This window comes from Globicephala melas, chromosome 6 (genome assembly GCF_963455315.2).
Source record: "Globicephala melas chromosome 6, mGloMel1.2, whole genome shotgun sequence".
Lineage (NCBI taxonomy): Eukaryota > Metazoa > Chordata > Mammalia > Artiodactyla > Delphinidae > Globicephala > Globicephala melas.
In genome coordinates, this window is record NC_083319.1 from 57,012,457 (window position 1) to 57,038,029 (window position 25,573).

The 25,573-nt window shown below is 41.3% G+C and overlaps 1 pseudogene; it reads right to left on the minus strand.

Annotated features, from left to right (window-relative positions):
- Nucleotides 1-518: 518 nt before the first annotated feature.
- LOC115863922 (ubiquitin-conjugating enzyme E2 D2 pseudogene) lies at nt 519-960 on the minus strand (annotated as a pseudogene).
- Between the last annotated feature and the right edge of the window lie 24,613 nt (nt 961-25,573).

Here is a 25,573-nt window from a genome sequence, read left to right on the forward strand (position 1 = left end):
TACCCATCACCCCTCACTCTGCCGTTATCCAAATTTAAGTCAATAAGGAAAGCTTTTAGTCTCACACCTAGGTTATGCCTGGAGAACTGGCTTGTCACACACACACTTCTCTGCTAGGAGACAATGTTGGTACCGAAGTACAGTATTTCTAGTTTGTTGTTCCAAGTATGTACAACACGCAACACTGCTGTATCAGGTAAACGTGCACAGGGGAAGGTGAGGCCTGGGCTCATAGAAAGCAGTCAAGTGGAAATCAAAAGGACTTTCTTTCAGAGTTCCCCTATCTTTATTTGCAGAGGTTATCCAATAATTTCTTTAATTACATCGCATACTTCTGTGTCCCTTCCCGAGCTTTTTTTTTTTTTTTGCGGTACGCGGGCCCCTCACTGCTGTGGCCTCTCCCGTTGTGGAGCACAGGCTCCGGACGCGCAGGCCCAGCGGCCATGGCTCACAGGACCAGCCGCTCCGCGGCATGTACGGGGCACGAACCCGTGTCCCCTGCATCGGCAGGCGGACTCTCAACCACTGCGCCACCAGGGAAGCCTCCGAGCTATTCTGTTGTACTTTTCTCTATCTGTTCTGTAGATCCGAGCAATCTCAGGCACTAAAGGATCATCCGGATTGGGATCACACAACAGAGAACAGATGGACAAAAGTACTCCTGAAACAGTGCTGGAGACCACTTTGACCGTAGAATATCAAGACAAATGCTGCCATTACTGTTAATATTTGGATGATAAAGTCTTGTTGTAAATGCAACCTTAGGTGGTTTGAATAGGTAATCTGTTGGGAAATGAATTGTCAAGAAAAATACTCCACCCTGATAGGGACTGTCATTTGGCCTCATTATTGTAGCTTGCCAATGGAACATATCATCTCCAACGGGACCTGCTGAACACGGTGCTGGGGGGGCTCCCGAGCCAGGTCGTGCAATTCCTTGTGGATTCTCTTCAGAGCCATCGCGGGAGGCGGGTGGAGGCGGCCCCCCGGGGCGGGAACAGGGGCAGGGGAGGGACGGGGAAGGGGAGAGGGCGCGCGAGGCTGCCTCGGTGATCGCGGGTCGGCAGGAGAAGATGGGGAGTTCCGGAGCACGGCTCCGGCGGGACGGACTTGGAGCCGTGGCCCACTCGGCTCCTGAGCCTGCCGCAGAGGTCACCGCATCACCCGGCGGCTGCCCCTTTATGCGCTGCCGCCGTCGCCGCTGCCGCCGTCGCCACCGCCGCCGCAGCCGCCGCCGCCACCGCGGTAGCTGCCTCTTCCGTCTAGGCTCAGCGCCGCCTCCTCAGCCGCCGCGGATCCCTCCGCCAGGGAGCAAGAGCCCAGACCTCGGGCTCGGCCGGCGCCTCTGGGTCGGACGGTCGAAGGGACTGCTTGCTGCAGGGGGACCGAGGGACGCGCGGGCGGGCGGCCTGGCTAGTTTTTAAGGCAGACTGTCACTTCCAACTTGACCATTGGCCGATAGGGAATCTTAATCTAAGACCTCTCAGAAACTTCCCAGCAGCTGCTGACTGCAGGAGTTAACAGCTGCCACGCCAGACAGTAGAACAAGATCAACTTTCTCGAACCCGATCCGATTTCTTTTTACCTATTCACAGACTATAGCAATTGCTCTAAGTTTAATCGATTGTTGTATCTCTGTTCCCTAGGACAAATTAAAAGGATTTGTATAACTAGGATATCTGATGGGGTGGCCTATGTTTCTAAAGAGAGTTCTTGACTGGTGATGTGAAAGGTTAGGGGGTGAAGTTGTAGGGAAACTGCTCTGTGCAGTTGTCCTTGCAAATATCCATATAGGCCACATGGACAAGGCTTCACCTCAGGAGACCTAAGTCTTGGTAAAATGCCCCATAATCCTCTCAGAACATGAGAGAATGGGAGGCTTGGGAGGAGCTGCTACAAGGCCATTTCTCACCCTCCTTTTTATCTTTCCTCGAGGCTGTTATGAGACAATTTCTTACTGCCTCCCAGATTCTGGTAAGATATAAGGGCTTCTGCCTTGAAACTCCTCTCTCCCCCACACTTTAGGGTACAGCTGCATGCCATAAAATTGCTTAGCAGGAAATACTCAAACTGCTTAGTATAAAACTGGTTCCTGGGACTTCCCTGATAGTCCAGTGGCTAAGACTCCATGCTCCCAATGCAGGGGGCCCGGGTTTGATCCCTGGTCAGGGAACTAGATCCCACATGCCACAACTAAGAGTTTGCTTGTCACAACTCAAAAGATCCCACATGCTGCAACGAAGATCCCGCGTGCTGCAACTAAGACCCAGCGCGGCCAAATAAATAAATAAATGTTAATAAATAAATAAATAAAACTGGTTCCTCAGAACCAGAGCTCCTTATCACCCGTGTTGCCTTGTTATCTGACCCCTTTTGCTTTAGTGCTGTCTTGTGGGGCAGAGGACACAGGGAGCTGGCACCTTTGCGGATCTTGCTATTGCTGTCTATGGAAATAATAAACTGCCTGACTACAAAGGACTAGTTATTTCTTTAGCAGCTGAATGTCTCAGCCTTGCATGAGGGCAAGGACAAATGCTCTGCACACACCCTTGGCCCGTAAGTATGGATTTCTTTCTTCTCCCGACTCAGTTTAAATACTAGTTAAATTTGAGTATGTTAGAAAAGTGATCAGGACTAGTTTTTGGTTTTATTGTTACAAAAATTTTTGTGTTTGGAAGTAAGGCATGTTCATGATGCCTTTGTAACAGATGAATTCTGGGCTTGAACTGTTGAGCCTAGAACCACTGGTTCCTGTCTGGAGAGTAATCTGGGACCCCTTAGTGTTTTATTTTTCTGTTTTGGTGGTATGTGTGAAATTGTTGTTGTTTTTTAATCTTTTTGTTGTTGTTGTTTGTTTGTTTTTTAATTCATTAATAAGTGAACAGCCTTTGGAGGGGAGGAGGACAGATTGAGTCCATATTGTACTTCCTAGATCTAGTTTAGAAAACATACTCCCCACCTGGTACTCTTAGGAATTGCAAATACCTCACTTAATAACATACTTCTTCAAAAAATTTGCCTTTTCTCTTCCACCCATGAATAGGTCTGGTATTTGATGAAACTCGTGAAAGTGGGTGAACCTAACTTGCCCCTCTTCTCTAGGATGCAGTGAATGCATATGTGACTGTGACTTTTCAGGTAATTTGTCATTTCCTTATTTCTTTGAAGTTAACTTCTAACTCCTTTTATTGATAATGAAGAAAAATATTGCACTTTTTGAAATACACCAATTGAATTGAATGCATAATTTAAATAGTTTTTCCTTGTCAAAAAAAAGTAGACGTAGCAACCAATCTGTGTTTCCCATGTATACTTATATTATCATTATCTCCAATTTATAGAGAAGGAAACCGAGGCTTACAGAAGCTCTGTGTGATCACATTTCCACAATTCACAGTGAGTAGAACTGAGACTTGAACTCAGGTCTGTCTGACGTCAAATCATTCCCTTAACCACTCTGCTCTACTACAGGAAATTACAAATGAACCTCAAAGGAGCTCATAATTTGACAGGGCATTTGAGGGAGGCCCAAGTAAGACATAATTATGAGGCAGGGCCTCCATTTGATTTATGTTGGCAGTTATGACCTAGGGCAGGCTTATAGTAGGGGTTCAAAAACTATGTGTTGAAAATAAATGATAGACATTAGTACCAGTATTCTGAGGAGCTGGTACATTCACCTCTGAGTGGACATATCATAATGTAGGGGCAGGAGGGAAACCCAGAACAGAAGCTCAGTAGAAGCAGGACACCAAGGTCAAATGGAGAAATCCTAGAAATAATCTCCTGCAGATGTGTTGACACAGGTTTTAAATCTCCCTGTGCAAATTTAAATGTCTTTCTTTCTTCTCTTTTAAAAACATTTTTTAGGTCTGAGAACTTAAGATCAGCCTTCAGGCAGCCCATTCCACTCTGCTCGAGTGCCCACCATTTCCCTCCCTCCAGCCTCTACGTCTGTGTTGATGCTCTACTGAATGTCTGTTTCCTGCCTTTCAATCTCTTACAATTCTTCTATCCTACAATGCACATACATAAAGTTTCTATTTCTTAAAACTGCAATAAATCACTTTCAAAAATAAAAATAGTAACAGATACTACCTCTCCCACCTGCTATTTTTAGAGGCAAACAGACCAGGGTTCAACCCTAGATTTTGCTGCTTCCTAACTGGAAACTTGCCTTGGTTACTTATTCTCCTCAAGACTCAGTTACCTCTCCTGAAAAGTGGGAATTTTTTTTTTTTAACGTCTAACAGGGTAAAAAGTGATATGAAATTAAATCATGCATGTCGGGACTTCCCTGGAGGTCAAGTGGTTAAGACTATGCACTTCCACTGCAGGGGGCATGGCACAGGCTCGATCCCTGGTCGGTGAACTAATATCCCACATGCCAGGGATGCTGCCAAAAAAAATTATGCATGTTAACCATCTAGCTCAATACCTGCCATATAATTCGCCCTCAATATATGTTATTTTTATCCCTTTTCACTACTTATCCCAGAAGAAGATTATCCTTTCCTTTACATCTGGTAAAACTTCACTTCATGGGCATGTCTCACTTTCTACCTGTACTGTGTTTTTTTTTTTAATTTATTTATTTTAAATTTATTTTTATTTTTGGCTGCGTTGGGTCTTCGTTGCTGCGCGTGGGCTTTCTCTACTTGCTGCAAGTGGGGGCTACTCTTTGTTGCGGTATGCAGGCTTCTCATTGTGGTGGCTTCTCTTGTTGTGGAACACGGGCTCTAGACACGTGGGCTTCATTAGTTGCAGCATGCGGGCTCAGTAGTTGTGGCTCAAGGGCTCTAGAGCGCAGGCTCAGTAGTTGCTCCGCGGCATGTGGGATCTTCCTGGACCAGGGCTTGAACCCGTGTCCCCTACATTGGCAGGCAGATTCTTAACCACTGTGCCACCAGGGAAGCCCATGTACTGTGGTTTTTTTGTGGTTGTCTTATTTTCCCTGTAAGACTACAGTGTCCTTAAGGGGAGAGGATTGCTTAGAATGCAAGATCCAGTCCCCGCTCCCCTCCATCCAACTCCCTCAGCCCCCATTTACACAGAGTTATTTGTACACAGTATGTTCTTGTTAAAGACTTGTTAAAATATGATTAAAATAAAAGTAGAGAGGAAAGAAAAAATGAAGAGATAAAATAACAGACTGTTGCATTAAAAAATTTATTGAAGTCATCAAAATGATTCAGAAAGATTTCCAGCTAATATTTACCTTTCATGTACCCTTCTCCCCCAAATTGTAGTACTAACTTATAGCATGTAACTTTTTTTTCTTTAAAAAGTAATAAATAGTGGGAATTCCCTGGTGGTCCAATGGTTAGGACTCTGCGCTTCCACTGCAGGGGGCATGGGTTCCATCCCTGGTCTGGGAAGTAAGACCCCACAAGCCGTGGAGCGTGGCCAGAAAAACCCCAAAAGTAATAAATATTGTAAAAGTGGATCTAGCTGTTTGGGTTTTAGTGATTGGTATTTGTTCATTCCTTTTACTTGCCTCTTCTAATTCTGGCAAAAAGGTTCCCAAATATCTCAACTACCAATATAACTGAACTGTCACTCACAAAAAGGAAATCAGAAGGAGGTATCAACTGGCTAAGCTCCAGGATTGTAGAAAAACCCTAATAATTAGTGACCCAAAAAATACTGTCTAAAATCTGCCATCTAGTGTGGACTTTGTAAAATTACATATTACTGGACACATTAATGCTGTGATTACTACTAGGGCTTCCCTCAGTGGACACTAGGTTTGAAAATTTTAATTATCAAACAAAATGATCAAAAGTAGCATTAAATTTGATTTCCCATTTAGTTTTAACCATAGATATATAGAGAGGTAGAGAGATAGATAAATGCTAAATAGATATAAAGATTGATATGCAAAATAGAGCTTTTGCTCAGCATAGTAAGGTGGTATTGGAAACCTTTAAATATAAAAACTATCTAATAATGAATTTATATAATTGGTAATAAAAACAAAGAAACATATCCCTCTTGTTTATCCTTATTATTGGTAAATGTCATTCCTGACAGGAGAGGTTGAGTAGGAAAGTATCATTTGTTGGGCACAATCTCCGTGCCAGGTTCTTAACCTACTTTTTTTTTTAATATTTATTTATTTATATTTTTTGGCTGCATCAGGTCTTAGTTGCGGCATGTGGGCTTCTCTCTAGCTGTGGTGCGTGGGCTTAGTTGCCCTGGCACGTGGGATCTTAGTTCCCTGACCAGGGATCGAACCTGCGTCCCCTGCATTGGAAGGCGGGTTCTTAACCACTAGACCACTGGACCCTCTTAACCTACTTTAATCTAATTTAAATCTTATCTTTTGGTCTTTAAGTTAAAATATTACAAACCTCATTTTACGTATAAAAAAATTAAGACCTAAAAGGTGAAGAAGTTGGCTTTCTATCACAGCTGGTTAGTAAAAGCACCAGGATTTGTACCCATGTCTGGAAACTCCAAAGCTCATGCTCTTTCATCTCCATACTGCCTTTTATACTTTGTGAGATGCTGGAAATAGTGTACCAACTTACACTATGTAGCAATAATCCCCTCTTTTTTATTGTTTTCAGTCTTGCTAGAGATTTATCAATGTTTTTTATCCTTTCAAAGAACCACCACCTTTTAGTTTCATTAATTTTCTGTATTGTTTTTTATTTTCAATTTTATCTCTGCTGTTATGATTTCTTCTGACTGCTTTGGGTTTATTTTGTTTTTTTCTATTTTCTTTAAGTTTCTTAAGTCTTAGATTATTGATATGAAACCTTTCTTCCTTTCTGATATAGGTATTTAATGCTATAAAATCGCCCCTAAACACCACTTTATCTGAATTCTACCAATTTTGTAATATATTTTCATTTTCGTTCAGTTTAAAATATTTCCCAGTTTTATTCAAATTTCATTTTCATTCAAATTAAAATCTTGTCTAATTCGAGATTTCCTCTTTGACCTATGAATTATTTAAAAGTATGTTGTTTAATATCCCTCTGATATTATTTCCCTCGCATCTGAACTTCCTTTAGCAACTTTTTAGAGCAAATTTTTTTTTTTTTGACAAAAACTTCTCTTAGTTTCCTTTTATCTGAGCATGTCTTTATTTCATCCCTATTTCTGAAGGGTATTTTCACTGGATATATAATTCTGAGCTGACATCTCTCTTTCTTTGGCACTTTAAAAATGTTATCCTTCCTTCTGCCTCCACAGTCATTTGAATCTTTGTTTACCTATAAGCAATGCATTTTTTTGGTAATAAATTTATTTATTTATTTATTTTTGGTTGCATTGGGTCTTTGTTGTCGGGTCTTCATTGCTGCGCGTGGGCTTTCTCTAGCTGCGGCGAGCGGGGTCTACTTTTTGTTGCGGTGCGCAGGCTTCTTATTGCGGTGGCTTCTCTTGTCGCAGAGCTTGGACTCCAGGAGTGTGGGCTTCAGTAGTTGTGGCACGTGGGCTCAGTAGTTGTGGTTTGTGGGCTGTAGAGCGCAGGCTCAGTAGTTGTGGCACATGGGCTCTAGAGAGCAGACTCAGTAGTTGCGGCGCATGGGCTTAGTTGCTCCACGGCATATGGGATCTTCTTGGAACAGGGCTCGAACCCGTGTCCCCTGCATTGGCAAGTGGATTCTCAACCACTGCGCCACCAGGGAAGTCCCAAGCAATGCATTGTTATTCTCTGGCTGTTTTCAAGATTTTTTTTGTCTTTAGTTTTCAGCAATTTGATTGTAATGGATTTTGATTCAAGTTCATTTGTATTTTCCTGTTTAGGGTTTGCTGACCTTCTTGAATCTCTAGGTTATTGTTTTTTTTGCCAAATTTGGTAAATTTTTAGCCATTGTTTTTCATACACACACACAAACACACACACACAATAATGCACTCTTTCCTCTTCTTCTGAAACTCCAGTGACATGAATGTTAGCCCTTTTGGTATTGTTCACAGATCCATGAGGTTCATTTTTGGCAGGGAGGAGATCTTTTTTTTCCCTCTGTTGTTCAATTTAGATAATATCTATTGATCTATTCTCAAGTTCATTGACTCTTCTGTTACATGCTTCTGTAAGATTTTTTTTTTAGTTATTGTATTTTCAGTTGTAAAAATTTTTTAAAAACTTTTTGCCTAATTTATTTAAAGAATGGTACTACTTTCTAGCATTTTTTTATTTTGTATTAGTATCTTCGTTTGAAATGCTAATTTCTTTCTCCCAAGGTTTTGCAGCCATCTCTACTACACAGTTAGGCTGATGGGCAGTTGTTTGCCAGCCACAGCTGGTTTTAGCTATGAAGTATACACATGTACTTAAGTGAAATATCAAATCTAGTAAAGAATCCATCCCAAGTTACCTCTACCTTCTTTAAATTTTCAGCTCTTCTGAGATGTCTACCTAGATATGTATCTTGTCAAAGTTTAAATCTCCCTTCTAATATGTTTAAATATATGTATCTCATAAGGGCAGTTTAAACTTTGGGGAAAAATGTTTCACTTTTACTTCGGATTTCATTATACATTCTCAGAAGCCTTAACCTTCACCCTTTTGATAACTTACAATTCTTCTTTGTTTGTTTGCTTGTTTTTGTGTTTGGTTTTTTTTAATTTTTGTCTTTCTTTTTCTCCAGTTCAATTATTTTTATTTGAACGTTTGGGCTGTTGCTCTCTGGGAAATGACTTCTCCCCAAGAGAACCCAATAAAAGAGTCTCTAAAAGTGTCCTCTTCACCTTTTTCTTTCTTTCTTTTTTTCATTGAGCTATAATTGACATATAACATTGTGTAAGTTTAAGGTGTAGATTTGATACACTTACATTCTGCAATATGATTACCACTGTAGCATTAGCTAACACCTCCATTATGCCACATGATTATCATTTCCTTTTTGTGGTGAGGACATCTAAGATCTAGTCTCTTAGCAACTTTCAAGTATATAATACAGTATTGTTATATTAACTATAATCAGAATGCTGTGTATTTGATCCCCAGAACTTAGACGTCTTCTAACTGCAAGCTTATATTCTTTGACCAACATCTCCCCAATTCTCTCACCCTCTTCCTAATTCCCACACCCTAAAACTTCTATTTGGTTTCTCTTTATATCTGCTACTTCTTTGCTAAGAGCTTCTGTCTTTCCATTCATTTCAAGAGTGTTTGCTCTTGTTGGAGGTTTTTAATAATAGCTGCTTTTTTTTTTGGCTGCACCTCACAGCTTGTGGGATCTTACTTCCCCAACCAGGGGTTGAACCCGGGCCCTGGCAGTGAAAGCACCGAGTGCTAACTGCTGGACTACCAGGAACTTCCAATAATAGCTGCTTTAGATTTTTTTTTTTTGGCTGTGTTGGGTCTTTGTTGACGCATGCGGGCTTTCTCTAGTTGCGGCAAGCAGGGGCTACTCTTCGTTGAGGTGCGCGGGCTTCTCATTGTAGTGGCTTCTCTTGTTGCGGAGCTTGGGCTCTAGGTGCGTGGGCTTCAGTGGTTGTGGCACCCAGGCTTAGTTGCTTCGCAGCATGTGGGATCTTCCTGGACCAGGGCTCGAACCCATGTCCCCTGCATTGGCAGGTGAATTCTTAACCACTGTGCCACTAGGGAAATCCTAGATTCTTTATCTGATAATTTTAACATCTGTGTGATCTCAGTTTTGGCATCTGTTCATTGTCTTTTCCCATGTACATTGAGATTTTCATGGCTCATCATATGTCAAGTACTTTTAGATTGTATCCTAGACATTTTGAATATAATGTTGTGAGACTCTGTGTCTTGTTTAAATCCTACGGAGTATTTTGATTTTTTTGCTTTAGTAGGCAATTAACCCAGTTTAGTTTAGACCACAGGTTCCATCTAGCCTTCTGTGGGTTTTGGTTTCTATGTCGGTTCCATTTTTAAAGTCTTTGCACTCTATTTGGATCTGTCCTGTATGTGGCCAGTGTGAAGCATGGGCAAAGGATTGTTACTTTAGTTGTCAAAGATTTTAGTACGCTACTTAGGATCAGATCCATGCATGTGCAGCTCAGGGGTGAGCTCAGGAATTTAGAAACAGCTTTTTGAGGTCACTTTTCCAAAATCCTCTTCTGTAACCTCATCACTACTCTTCAGTTGCCTAGGCTCCCTTTGTGGTCCTCTCACCAGAAAACTGGGGCTTTATTTACCTTACTCTGCTGCACACTTTCCCTGACCCATCCAGAATCAATTGCTAGGAAGACAGAGAGAAGGAGAGAAAAAAAAGCAAAGGTTGTTTTCCCCATTCTCTTGGGACCACAGATCATCCAGTTGGAGAGCAAGTTTCCCTTAGAGTTTTAGGTACCTGTTGCCACCACCACTGGTCACTACCAGGAGAACACTTTCCCTCTTCACCAGCCTGAACTAGAGGACTTCTAGAGCTATCTTTGTTCACATAGATATGTACTTCCTGGTTTGGAGCTGTGCTGTGACTAGGTTGGGGGATGCCAAAGGGGGAAGGAAGTGGTAAACTCAACTCCAGTTCTCTGGTACTGTGATTTCTGGTCTTCCCCAATTTACCTGCTTTTGTTTACTTTTCATAGTCCTTAGACTGTTCCCTGCATTCTGTCTAGGTTTTTTAGCTGGATGAGTGGAAGAGACAGAGCAAAGTGTGCTTACTCTTTTTTACCTTCAACTTGAACTCACGGTGTCTTTTTCTTTTTTTTTGGCTGTGTTGGGTCTTCGTTGCTGCATGCGGGCTTTCTCTAGTTGCGGTGAGCGGGGGCTACTCTTCGTTGCAGAGCATGGGCTCTAGGCGTGTGGGCTTCAGTAGTTGTGGCACGCGGGTTTAGTAGTTGCAGCACGTGGGCTCAGTAGTTGTGGAACGTGGGCCCTAGAGTGCAGGCTTAGCAGTTGTGGTGCATCTTAGTTGCTCCTCAGCATGTGGGATCTTCCTAGGCCAGGGACTGAACCCGTGTCCCCTGCATTGGCAGGTAGATTCTCAACCACTGCACCACCAGGGAAGCCCTCCACGGTGTCTTTTTTATACAAATAAACTTTATGCAAATTTGTTGAACATCTATTAGTACATGAAATAATAATAATGTTAATATTTTCCCCCTAAACCCAAGGCTATATCTTTAGTTGTGTGAAGATGAAACTACAATACAAACTCCCATATTACAGGGTATCATGGAGATTTAATTTTTGTCTAATTACCAAAGTAATATGTATGGAATTCAAAGAGTTTGAAAAATGTAGAAAAGCACAAATTTAATTTGAAACATAAATCTCTGTAATCCCAACACATAAAAAGAACCATTGTAGGGGCTTCCCTGGTGGTGCAGTGGTTGAGAGTCCGCCTGCCAATGCAGGGGACACGGGTTTATGCCCCGGTCCGGGAAGATCCCACATGCCACGGAGCGGCTGGGCCCGTGAGCCATGTCCGCTGAGCCTGAGCGTTCGGAGCCTGTGCCCCGCAACGGGAGAGGCCACAACAGTGAGAGGCCCATGTACGGCAAAAAAAAAAAAAAAAAAAGGAACCATTGTTAAAATTTGTATAGATTGTTTCTAAGATTTTGTTCATTGTAAATATGTACACGTTTTAAATGTTTTAAATAAAGGTAAAAACATATTATATATTATTTTGTTTTTTTCTTTAACATAAGAATATATACTGTTATTTTTTCCTTTAACTTAGTTATTTTTTTCTTTAACATAGTAATATATTGGCCAGTGTTTTCTATGACAATAAATAGTATACACTACAACAAGCTTTTTAAAAAAATAATTTATTTTATTTATTTATTTTTGGCTGCTTTGGTTCTTCGTTGCTACGCGCGGGGTTTCTCTAGTTGCAGCGAGAGGGGGCTACTCTTTGTTGCAGTGTGCGGACTTCTCATTGCAGTGACTTTGCTTGTTTCTGAGCTCAGGCTCTAGGCACGTGGGCTTCAGTAGTTGTGCAACACAGGCTCAGTAGTTGTGCCTTGTGGGCCCTAGAGTGCAGGATCAGTAGTTATGGCGCATGGGCTTAGTTGCTCCACGGCATGTGGGATCTTTCCAGACCAGGGCTCGAACCCATGTCCCCTGCACTGGTGGATTCTTAACTACTGCGCCACCAGGGAAACTCAACAGCAAGCTTTTTGTTTGTTTGTTTTTTTGGTCTCAAAAAGACATTTTATTTTTTAACAGCAAGCTTTCTAACGGCAGCATTGAATCCTATAATTTATTTAGTCAGAACAACACTGTGAGGATTTAATATTTCAAAATTTTAGCTATCAAAATAATGGTAGGATAAGGTCTCATACACATAAATGACTCTCACCTCCAATTGATTCCTTGCAAAAAATGCCTGAAGTAGACTTGCTGGCTTAAAGGCAATGCACATTCTTAAGGATTTTGATACATCTATTCAAATTTCCTTCTAGAAAAGATGTTGGAATGTGAATTGATACCTATTTCTTTTTTTTTAAAATACATTTATTTATGTATTTATTTTTGGCTGAGTTGGGTCTTTGTTGCTGCGCACGGGCTTTCTCTAGCTGCAGCGAGCGGGGACTACTTTTCGTTGTGGGGCGTGGGCTTCTCATTGCGGTGGCTTCTCTTGTTGTGGAGCACGGGCTCTAGGTGTGCAGACTTCAGTAGCTGTGGCTCGCGGGCTGTAGAGCTCAGGCTAAGTAGTTGTGGCGCACAGGCTTAGTTGCTCTGCGGCATGTGGGATCTTCCCGGACCAGGGCTCGAACCTGTGTTCCATGCATTGGCAGGCGGATTCTTAACCACTGCGCCACCAGGGAAGCCCCCTATTTCTTATTAGGTAGTTTTTTTCCTGTTTTTATATTGAATTAATTTTAAATTTACAGAAAATTTACAAGACTAGAACAAAGAATTCCCATATACCCTTTACTTAGATTTACTATTTTTGACATTTTGCCATATTTGCTTCCTCTCTCTTTCTCCACACACACATGCATGCATACACATGCACACATTAATTATTTATACTTTTTGAAACATTTGCATACATCATGTCTCCTTTCCCCTGAAAACTTTAGTTTGTATTTCTTAAGAAAAAGAATACTCTTTTACATAACTACAGTGCAGCTATCAAATTTAGGAAATTTAACATCACTAAAATACTTCAATATGAAAATAACAAGGGATCAAGAGGACTAAATACATCTGCTAGATAATTAATCCTCTTAAGTAGAGCTAATGAAATTAGGTCGACAGAAATGGTTTTTGTCAGCGCTGGGGGCTCCTGCCTTCTCAGTGGCATCACCGAGGCACTTCATTTAGGCAAAGCCATACCTACCTTGTACGCAACTATCACCAGCATCTCTGACAACTCAGGGCATGAGGCAGGCACTCAATGAATATCCATTTACTGAGTTAATGAGCAACAAGGATTACCCACAGTTTGCACCTTTAGTCTCATGATTATTTTATTTTGTCCATTTGTTTGCTGTTGTTAAATAACAGGAAGTTAGAACAAGGGATAATACAACATTTTCTGCCTTCTATATGGAATCTGTAGCTAATCTCTGTTAACCTGAATAGTGGAAGTGGAAGTAGCTAAGAGAGTCTCCAAGTCTGACCAAAAATGGGGCTTCACCAGACAACATTATGTCACCTCTAAGGGGTAGGGTGGGGCGGAGTGGGGAGACGGGCTGACTTCTGCAGTCTCATTACAGACAGTCTTTGGAAAAACTTATTTCCAAACCTAGGAGAACTCAGGATCTAGTTCACATGTGACCTCCTTAAAAAAGTAGTAGCAGTTTAATGTCTGCCAAGCAAGAGGTGAGAATGGAGAATCTTTGGCAAAAGATCTGGCAAACATGAAGGGGAGCATGTTAGTCTCTTCTTCTATACCTGTGGTGTTTCTTTAACAAGAATTAGCTCATAGGACATTGATAAATAAGCCTATGCCAGTATAACAGTGGAAATTATGAGTTCAAGTGGAATTTTCCTCTGCACATTAATGTTTGGGAGCAATTAAAGGAAAAAAAGCAAAACAAAACAAAAACTTACAATGCAGGAAGACCTTAGGAAAAAGATGAAAATACTACAGAAACCCCCTGTTTAGAGAAAAAAATGTCTGGGTTAGTGATTGCAAAAACCTGGCTACACTTTCCCACGTTAAACTATTTTGGGAAGCTGTGTGTGCAGATGAAAAAGTGTAAAGATATTTCTCTGGGTGTTACTAAAATTTGATCAAGAATGCTATACCCCTTGGGCTTCTCTGGTGGCGCAGTGGTTGAGAGGCTGCCTGCCGATGCAGGGAACGTGGGTTCGTGCCCCGGTCTGGGAGGATCCCACATCCCACATGCCGCGGAGCGGCTGGGCCCGTGAGACATGGCCGCTGAGCCTGCGCGTCCGGAGCCTGTGCTGCTGCACAACGGGAGAGGCCACAACAGTGAGAGGCCCGCGTACCGAAAAAAAAAAAAAAAAGAATGCTATACCCCAGATAAGATTTTAATTTTTTAAGAAATATTTACCTATTTATTTATTTTGGCTGCGCCGGGTCTTAGTTGCTGCAAGCAGGATCTAGTCCCCCGACCACGGATCAAACCCGAGCCCCCTGCATTGGGAGCACAGAGTCTTACCCACTGGACCACCAGGGAAGTCCCAAGATTTTAATTTTTGAGGAAATTAGTCTTTAAGGCCCTCAAGAACCTATCTTGTCTAAGAAGGAAGCAGAAGTCCCTAGCGCCTAACGTGGCCAGAGGTCCCCTAAGGGTGGCAGCCAAACACTCCGGAGGAATTTTAACTGTGCCAGCAGTGGGACTGCTAGTGCTCTGGATAGGCTGCAAGTGGTCTACCCCATTCCTAATTAGCCCAAAAGTCCGCAATTGCACAGAAGTTGAGGTTTTTTAGGACCGCGTATCTGGAGTTACTGCAGAAACGCCTGTTCCACAGCAACGCAATCTCCTGGTTTCTATTTTACTAAAACTAAGTCCCCTGCCAAAGCTGTCTCTATTGTTCACGAAGGAGGCATGGGCACACAGACCTGGAGCCCTGTGCTCGGCGCGGGGGAAGGGGTGGAGGGCAGCAGCAGAGTCCTTGGGACCCTGGGAGGAGACTGCAGGGAGGAGGAGGTGCCAGGGGCGGGCTGGAAACTCCGGGCACTCAGCCAGGCAGGCGGGAACCAGCACGCGGAAGAGCTTTGCCTGCGGGGGCGGTGGGTGCGGGAGGGCAGAGAGGTGGAGGCTCAAGGCCCGCTCCTTCTCCTGCTTCCGTGTCAGCACCTCGCTGCCCCTTCGCCTTTGACCCCGCGGGTCTCCCCGACGCGGCAGCGGTACAGCACAGCGGTGGCTTCAGTCGGCAGCCCACGCTGCGGACGACGCCCCGCGGCAGCAGTTCCGGACCCCTCTTCTGGGTCAAATGCCCCAAGGAAGGAGAGGGCGCCTCAAGGAGGGACTTGCCCAAGGAGCATGACAAGAATTGACAGCTAAGGAAAATTTAGCCTAGGGTTCTCAAACTTATTGGTCGTAGGACCCCCTTAACACTCTTGAAAATTGTCTCTGTGGGTCTGTCCATCGACATTTATTGTATCAGGTTTTAAAACAAAGAATTTAAACAGTAATACAGGTGCCTTTCCATTAGCCTTCAGGGCAGTTTTGAAATCACTCCTAGTTGTAGCTGCAGAAAACCTCACTGTGAATGAGAGCAGAAAAGGCCAATACAGTCGAAGTATTATAATGAAAATGGTTTTAACCTTGCCAATTCCTGGAACAAACTTTGACAACCACTGCTCCAAAAAAACCCACAGCTTAGAAACAGGGCCTTTATTTCCTGGAACGATTTAGACAGGGGCCCTGGGGAACCTAGACCAGGGTCTGTGCTGCTGGAGTTAGCTAGACAGTGACCTGCAGAATTTACAGGGGTGCCCTGGGATGCTGTGCACGTTTCAAAAAGGAACAGAACATTCCAAGTAACTAAACACAACATACTGAGAAGGATACACTTTGCTTGAAAGGAAAAAACCAGAAGCTCGTGACAAGGTACAGGAATGTCAATAGCCTCACAAGCTAAGAAATCACTTGGAAAGAACAGCCAACAAAATTGGAATGCACCTCTCTGATGAAGGGGCTAGATAAAATCAGGAAACATTTAAAAAGTAATCTAATTCCAGTGAAAAATATACTTGTTATGGTGTAAACTAAGAAGAAAATACAAAGAAATCTGTAGAAAAGTTTTAAGTTTATAGAAAAATGACGAGTAAGAATTTAGTATACCTTTTAGAGAAGATAAGATAGTTTTGTTTTTTTAACATCTTCATTGGAGTATAATTGCTTTACAATGGTGTGTTAGTTTCTGCTTTATAACAAAGTGAATCAGTTATACATATACATATGTTCCCATCTCTCTTCCCTCTTGTGTCTCCCTCCCTCCCACCCTCCCTAACCCACCCCTCTAGGTGGTCACAAAGCACCTAGCCGATCTCCCTGTGCTATGTGGCTGCTTCCCACTAGATATCTATTTTACATTTGGTAGTGTATATATGTCCATGCCACTCTCTCACTTTGTCACAGCTTACCCTTCCCCCTCCCCATATCCTCAAGTCCATTCTCTAGTAGGTCTGTGTCTTTATTCCCATCTTGCCCCTAGGTTCTTCATGACCTTTTTTTTTCTTAAATTCCATATATATATGTTAGCATACGGTATTTGTTTTTCTCTTTCTGACTTACTTTACTCTGTATGACAGACTCTAGGTCCATCCACCTCACTACAAATAACTCAATTTCGTTTCTTTTTATGGCTGAGTAATATTCCATTGTATATATGTGCCACATCTTCTTTAACCATTCATTGGTTGATGGACACTTATGTTGCTTCCATGTCCTGGCAAGATAGTTCTTAATGAAGCAAAACTACTTGAAGAGAAAGTTAAGTGTACTCTGTCATGTGACAAGAAGAGGAAGTTGAAATGAGCAAAACAGGAAAAACTAAAAGTACATCAAAGGTCTCCAAATGAGAGGAAAGGATCTCTCGATTATAAAACTGATGATGCTAAAGTTTTGAATAATTATCTTGCACAGATCAGTTATGTGCAGGTCAATTCTGAAACTGAGGGCAAAAAAAAAGAAAAAGAAAATAAAAAAGAAATTGTATTTTCTGAATTAGACAATGGAGGCCCAGGGGATCAGCAAGTTGAGAAAGTTAAAGACAGAGAAGATAATACTATCAGTTATCTATTGTGGCATAATAAACAACCCCAAAACTTAGTAGCTTAAAGCAGCAATGATTTATTATTATCTTTAAATGATTCTCTGGGTGGGTTGACAGTTTATCTGCTGGTTTTACCTGGGCTCACTGGTACAGAAACATTCAGCTGAAAGACAGTTGGGCTGGAAGGTCAATGTGACCTCACTTAACATGTCTGACAGTTGGTGCTGTCCATTGCGAGCTTTGGTTCTTTCCCACGTGACCATTATTCTCTAGCAGGCGAGACTGGCTTCCTTACATGATGGTCTCAGGGCAGCATCATAAAAGGGTAAAAGCAGAATCTGCAATGTCTCTTAAGATCTGGCTTTGGAAGTCACAGAACATCACTTCTGCCACATTCTGTCGATCAAATCAAGTCACAAGATGAGTCCAGATTCACAGCGTGGGGAAATAGATAACCTCTTGATGGAAGGAAGAGCAAAGTCATTGCATAGGAGCATGGGAGAAATTTGTGGTCATATTTTGTATTTTATCGTAACAGAATGAATATAACAAAGAAGACGCTAGCTATATTAACATTAGTTTCAGTAGAGAAACCATTTACAGCTTTATCTGAGTGATGAGATGTCAATTATGCATGGTTGGAAGAGCACTTAAGGAAGGTGGAGCAGGTTACTTGATCATTGTAGACAGTGCAAGGTCCCTTGAAAATATAAAGCTTCAAGCTGAAAATTGGACTCATTGATCAGACAAAATACCTTACTGGAAGAATTTGAGCAGAGAAGAAAGATTAGGAACAGTTAGGTACAGCAGAAGGGAAATATTAAAATTAGTGTATTTGGGCTTCCCTGGCGGTGCAGTGTTTGGGAGTCCGCCTGCTGATGTAGGAGACGCGGGTTCGTGCCCTGGTCTGGGAGAATCTCGCATGCCGTGGAGCAGCTGGGTCCATGAGCCATGGCCGCTGGGCCTGTGCATCCGGAGCCTGTGCTCCGCAACGGGAGAGGCCACAACAGTGAGAGGCCCGCGTACCGCAAAAAAAAAAAAAAAAAAAAATTAGTGTATTCAACAAAATAGAGGGAAACTATAGAGTATGAAAATATCTTATAAGGCAACACGTTGTTCTGCAGAAGAAAGCCCATGGCTATTTGATCCTTGTTTGTGATACTGAAAGAGCTATTATTGCCAGAGAGATGAAGCAAGCCACATTTCTGAGACAGAAATTAATAGAGGAATGAGTTAAAAAAAAAAGTTGCTAATGCTCTGAAAACCAGGGATTGTTAAAGCAACATTTTGTAGTCTCTTTCCAACTAATACACAAATTTCATTTCCAAGAAACAGAGTCCTTTATTTTCTGTTATAATCAGAGACTATAAAAGTAGCAATACAATATCTGATGTCTCCTTCAGTGAAAGGATCTTTTAAGTTCATGCCTGAGGGTGGAGGGGTACAGTACTCCTCAGTGATGAGGGATCTTCTGTGAAATTACAGGTACTCTGTGATCATTAGTAGAAGAGATTTGCTTAGACTGGAACGCTGATGCAGTCGGTACTAATTAGTATCGCCCCAAATTCTTCCCCTTCCACCACAGTGGATGGCTTGGTTGACTCTGATACAAATCCCAACCCGTCTCAGGTTCACCCATCACAAGCTTACTACCAGCAGGGCCTCTGTTTTCTCCTGGTCAGTTTGGACCACTTCCCCACCACAGGGACTTCATGGGCCTGAAACTTTTCTTCTACCTTTTCTTTCTGGCTCCACCTGAGGCCTAAGAGAGGCATACCTGGCCTCTACCTGAAATATATGGCCTGTTCTATGATTATTAAATCTATAAACACTGGCCTCTACCTTTTATCTTTAGTAATATGTTTTTGCTAATTACCAATAATGCTGCTCTTAACATGTATTTTGATGCATATATATATGCAGACTTAGGGGAGAAATTGCTGGGTCACAGGGTATGCATATGTTCAACTTTAGCAGGTAATGCCAGTTTTCCCAGTGGGAGTGAGCACTTAAAAGATATATAAACAAAAGTCCTTCACTTCACTTGCTGAAGACCCCAAAGCATTTTTTATGGAAAATAAGTATTAACTTACGATGAAACATAGATAAAGTATGTATAAAAAAAAGAATTTGTTTTCATTTTGGCAGAGACAATAATTTCTCCACCAAATAGAACATTTTGTTTCTATAATTCATACCAGAGTACTATTTCCTAGCATATTTCAATAAAGCTTGAATGAGTGAATTAATTAATAGGTCTTCTGCATAGATTGGTTTAAATCAGATACACTTTAATACACTGGAAATTATATGGTATTTAATGGTTAGATATGTTGTAAGATAGACTTATTACTCCAGATAATTTTTTCTTGGGTTTACAATATAAACCAATACACCTTGTTCCATTAAACCTCTGGCTTACAGACTAAAGAAGTTGGTTAACACACACATGGTATTGTCATATGCTGTCGTAAATGGACCTGCTGCTTTCCTTACTAACCAGAAGTGATTTCAGCAAACTAAGGAGAGAAAATATTTTAAAAATCATCCCCCTTTTTATTAAAAAAATAATAATAACAAGGCATACCTTGTTTTTGTTTTTTATAACTTTATTTATTTAATTTATTTATTTTTGGCTGTGTTGGGTCTTCGTTGCTGCACGCGGGCTTTCTCTAGTTGTGGTGAGGGGGGCCTACTCTTTGTTGCGGTGCCCGGGCTTCTCATTGCGGTGGCTTCTTTTGTTGCAGAGCATGAACTCTAGGCACATGGGCTCAGTAGTTGTGGCTCATGGGCTTAGTTGCTCCGCAGCATGTGGGATCTTCCCGGATCAGGGCTCAAACCCATGTCCCCTGCATTGGCAGGCAGATTCTTAACCACTGCACCACCAGGGAAGCCCCATACCTTGCTTTATTTTACTTCGCTTTATTGTGCTTTGCAGATAATGTGGTTTTTACAAATTGAAGTTTTGTGGCAACCCTGCATTGAGCAAGTCTATGGTCACCATTTTTCCAATAAAATTTGCTCACTTCCTGTTTCTATGTTGCATTTTGGTAATTCTCACAATATGTTGTGAGAATTCTCACAAAATTTTCATTATTTTATTTGTTTTGATGATCTGTGATCAGTGATCGTTGATGTTACTGTTATAATTGTTTTGGGGCACCACAAACCACACCCACATAGGACGGCAAACAATTGATAAATGTTGTGTGTGTTCTGACTGCTTCACTGTTCCCCCTCTCTCTCCCTTGTTTTGGGCCTCTCTATACCCTGAGACACAGCAGTGTTCAAATTAGACCAAGTCATAACCCTACAATGGCCTGTAAGTGTTCAAGTGAAAGGAAGGGCTGCACATCTCTCACTTTAAATCAAAAGCTAGAAATGATTAAGCTTAGTGAGGGAGGCATGTCCGAAAGCCAAGATAGGCCCAAAGCTAGGCCTCAAGCAAAGTACTTAGCCAAGTTGTGAATGCAAAGGAAAAGTTCTCGAAGGAAATTAAAAGTGCTACTCAAGTGAACACACAAATGATAAGAAAATGAAGCAGCCTTTTTGCTGATATGGAGAAAGTCTGAGTGATCTAGATAGAAGTTCAAACCAGCCACAACATTCCCTTAAACTAAAGCCTAATCCGGAGCAAGGCCCTAACTCTCTTCAATTCTATGAAGGCTGAGAGAGGTGAGAAAGTTACAAAAGAAAAATTTGAAGCTAGCAGAGGTTGGTTCATGATGTTTAAGGAAAGAAGTCATCTCCATAACATAAAAGTGCAAGGTGAAGCAGCAAGGGCTGATGTAGAAGTTGCAGCAAGTTATCCAAATCTAGCTAAGACGAAGGTGGCTACATTAAACAACAGATTTTCAAGGTAGATGAAACAGCCTTATATTGGAAGAAGATGCCATCTAGGACTTTTATAGCTAAAGAGGAGAAGTCAATGGCTGGCTTCAAAGCTTCAAAGGGCAGAATGACTGTCTTATTAGGGGCTAATGTGGCTGATGACTTGAAGTTGAAGCCAATGCTCATTTACCATTCGGAAAAGTCCTAGGGCCTTTAAGAATTATGCAGAATCTACTCTGCCTGTGCTCTATAAATGGAACAACAAAGCCTGATTGGCAGCCCATCTGTTTACAAGATGGTTAACTAAATATTTTAAGCCCACTGTGGAGACCTACTGCTCAGAAAAACAGATTCCTTTCAAAATATTACTGCTCATTGACTGCTCAATGTACTTGGTCACCCAAGAGCTCTGATCCAGGTGTACAACAAGATTAGTGTTGTTTTTATGCTTGCTGACACAACACCCATCCTGCAGCCTATGGATGAAGGAGTCATTTTGACTTTCAAGTCTTATTATTTAAGAAATACATTTCATAAGGCTATAGTGGCCATAGTTATCCTCTGATGGATCTGGACAAAGTCAATGGAAAATCTTCTGGAAAAGATTGAGCATTCTAGATGACATTAAGAACATTTGAGATTCATGGGAAGAGGTCAACATTAAAGGAATTTGGGGGACTTCCCTGGTGGCACAGTGGTTGGGAGTCTGCCTGCCGGTGCAGGGGACACGGGTTCGAGCCCGGGTCCGGGAGGATGCCTCATGCCGTGGAGCAGCTGGCCTGTGCACCACTGCTGCTGAGCCTGCGTGCTGCGGCTGCTGGGGCCCGCGTGCCTGGAGCCCATGCTCTGCAACAAAAAAAGAGGCCACCGCCATGGGAGGTTTGCACCCTGCAGCGAGGAGTGGCCCCCACTCGCTACAACGAGAGAGGGCCTGCGCGCAGCAGCGAGGACCCAACGCAGCCAAAAATAAATAAATAGAATAAATAAAGGAATTTGGAAGAATTGGATTCCAACCCTCATGGATGACTTTGAGGGGAGTGGAGAAAGGAGCTGCAGACGTGATGGAAATAGCAAGAGAACTAGAATTAGAAGTGGAGCCTGAAGATGTGGCTGTATTGTTGTAACCTCACGGTGAAACTTGAATGAATAAGGAGTCACTTCTTATGAATGAGCAAAGAAAGTGGTTTCTTGAGATGGAATCAACTCCTGGTGAAGATGCTGTGGAGATCGTTAAAATGACAACAAAGGATTTAGATTAGTATATAAACTTAGTTGATAAAGCAGTAGTAGCATTTGTGAAGATTGACTTTAATTTTGAAAGAAGTTCTACTCTGAGCGAAATGCTATCAAAGAGCTTTGCATGCTACAGAGAAATTATTTGTGAAAGGAAGAGTCATTTGATGTGGCAAAATTTATTGCTCTTATTTAAAGGAATGGCCACTGCCACCCCAAGCTTTAGCAACCACCACCCTGATCAGTCAGCAGCCGTCAACACCGAGGCAAGACCTTCCACCAGTAAAAAGTTTACAACCTTCTGAAGGCTCAGATGATGGTTAGTGTTTTTTTGCCAATAAAGTATTTTTAAATTAAGGTCTGTACATTTTTAAGACATAATGATATTGCACATTTAATAGACTACAGTATAGTGTGAACATAAGTTTTATGTACACTACAGAACCAAAAAATTAATATGGCTCACTTTATTGCAGTGGTCTGGAACAGTCCCCACATTATCTCCAAGGTATGCCTGTATATTCTTTGCCTGCAACTAAAAACGATTTGAAATATCAGTATGTATATAATATGGCTGAGAAAGCTAAAAAATTACTTATGCTAACAAAATTATTGTATTTCATTGTGAGTTACTGACAACCCTGATAAAGAAACTATCCAAGTTAGGGAAACAGTAGAGAGAAAACTCTTTCAGTTACTGAAATTCTTAAGGGTCAATAGGAGCAAAGGAAAAAGACACTCAGTTTCCTTTTCACTTGTTTTTGCCTTCAAGTTTTCCCCTTTCTAATCAACAAAAAATTTTGTTCAAAAGGAAAGGGAAGGTTCAGAAGTTTTACCCTTTATTTATCAAGTTAAATCAACCTGGGTGGTCCATTTGTCAAAAGGTGGGTAAGAAAGTTGCTATAAAAAATATACAAATATTAACATACTAAATATTTGAAAAACCTTTTAAATTTAAATGTCACTTATATAAAAGTGCACAAATCATAAGTGTACAGCTTGATGAATTATCAAAATTATTATCATCCAGGTTAAAAAATAGAACATAAGCCACACCCCAGAGGTTCCTTTCCCCTCCCCTCCCAATTGCTCCACCCCTTTCTTCTCCTCAAAGGCAACCATTATTTTGACTTTTTTTTTAAAATAAATTTTTAAAATTTATTTATTTATTTTTGGCTGTGTTGGGTCTTTGTGGCTGCACGCGGCGAGCAGTGTGGTGAGCAGGGTCTACTCTTCCTTGCAGTGCACGGTCTTCTCATTGCGGTGGCTTCAGTAGTTGCGGCACATGGGCTCAGTAGTTGTGGCGCACGGGCTTAGTTGCTCCGTGGCATGTGGGATCTTCCCAGACCAGGGCTCGAACCCGTGTCCCCTGTATCGGCAGGCGGATTCTCAACCACTGCGCCACCAGGGAAGTCCCCATTATTTTGACTTTTAACACCATAGAATAGTTCTATCTATTTTTAATGTTAAATAAATGGAATAACACAGCATGTATTCTTTTGGGTCTGTCTTCTTTCACTTACCATTGTTTTTGTGAGATTGTCATTCTGTTCTGGGTAGCAGTAATTCATTTATTTTTATTGCTGTATAGTTTTCCATTGTAGAAATTTATTGACATTTATATCTCCACTTAACTGCTGATAGATACCTGGGTTGTTTCCAGTTTGGGGCCTCACAAGTAATGCTATAAACCTTTTTGTGTATGTGCTTGATGCATATGTATATGTATTTCTATTTCTCCACATTGTCACCAATGTTTGTCAGTTTTTATTTTTGTGGATGTATGTTGGTATCTCATTGTGGCTTTATTGTGTGTTCCATGAGAGCAAGGCCACATCTGTCCTGTTCATAGTTGTATCATTATCCAAAACCTGTTCATAAAACATAGTACAAATAATAACAGTAATACATAATAAAAAGGATTGATTTAAACAACTATAAATACTGAGTTTGCAACTTCAACTTAGGTATGTAGTTTTTATTTGCTAAAATGAATGGTTTTTATTGTTACGATTTTTTTTTTTTTTTTGCGGTACGTGGGCCTCTCACTGTTGTGGCCTCTCCCGTTGTGGAGCACAGGCTCCGGATGCGCAGGCTCAGCGGCCATGGCTCACGGGCCCAGCCGCTCCGCGGCATGTGGGATCTTCCCAGACCAGGGCACGAACCCGTGTCCTCTGCATCGGCAGGCAGACTCTCAACCACTGCGCCACCAGGGAAGCCCTATTGTTATGATTTGATGTCATAAATAAGTCCCAATGTTTTCCTTGATGTGAAAGAAAACATAAACTACCTCACTTGTTCCCCCAGCACCCCACCCTTCCAAACACACATGTACAAGTTTAGGACAATGGCCCAGGGAGAACTAGAAGCCCTAGGGAAAGAAATGACATATCTCCCCAAAGCTTTAATTTTATTCAAATATTTTGATGGGGAAATTAAAATTTTAACTGGTAATTTTAGGTGTTTTTATTATATTAAACACAGACATAATGGTATCCAAACTGACTGAATATTTAGCTTATACAGAGAGTTGACTCACTTCAATGTCTAGCCCACATCCTTGGTCACCATATTCTTCTTGGTCATTGTGACTCCCTAGTGGAAAAAGACTGGAAAGCTTTGATAATGATGGGGAATTAGTGAAGTGTTTCAGTTGTGCGGAATCATGATCCACAATTTTTATTTTAGGAGGGTAATTCTGACTTGCAGTACAGAAGATGAGTTGGAGGGGGAGGGGGTGAGTGGAGAATGCATTGGAGGTAGGGAGATCATTAGGAGACTTTTGTAATAATCCCGGTAAGAGATAAATTGATCTGAACTTCAGAACACAGGACACAGAGAAGAACAGGTACCAAAATTTCTAATTTTATTAGGTACTCACTATCATATTAACTATGACACTTTAAAAAAATCATCTAAACATCTAGTTATTGGTTGGTTTGTATTATACCTGTAGAAGTAACATACATATATGATAATGATAAATGGAAACATTAATGAGTATTACTATTATTTATTTATATTTGCAAAAGTCTAATGGACTTCAATATATTCAAAATTAGACTATATTATTTAGTAGTGTATCAATTTATCAATTTTCTGCGTTATACATATCTTAAGAAATTTATAAGTATTGTCTCTGAGGTGAACAGTAGTTCACATAACATAAGCTTCAAGGAAAATCTATTTATCCATTATACAGCCTCCATCTTATTACAACTGGCATTTTTAATTGGACGTAAATAATTTACTACATGGCTAAAATGTTAATTTTCATTGTAATTTACAACAGAGATATTTCAATACATTAGGGACACAACATTTTCTGTGACATGAATCCAGTTGATCTTCTAATAGGCTCACTTCAATTTCCAAAACTGTGAAGTGGTTAATAGATTCACACAGTGCTTTACAGCTTTTGAAGTG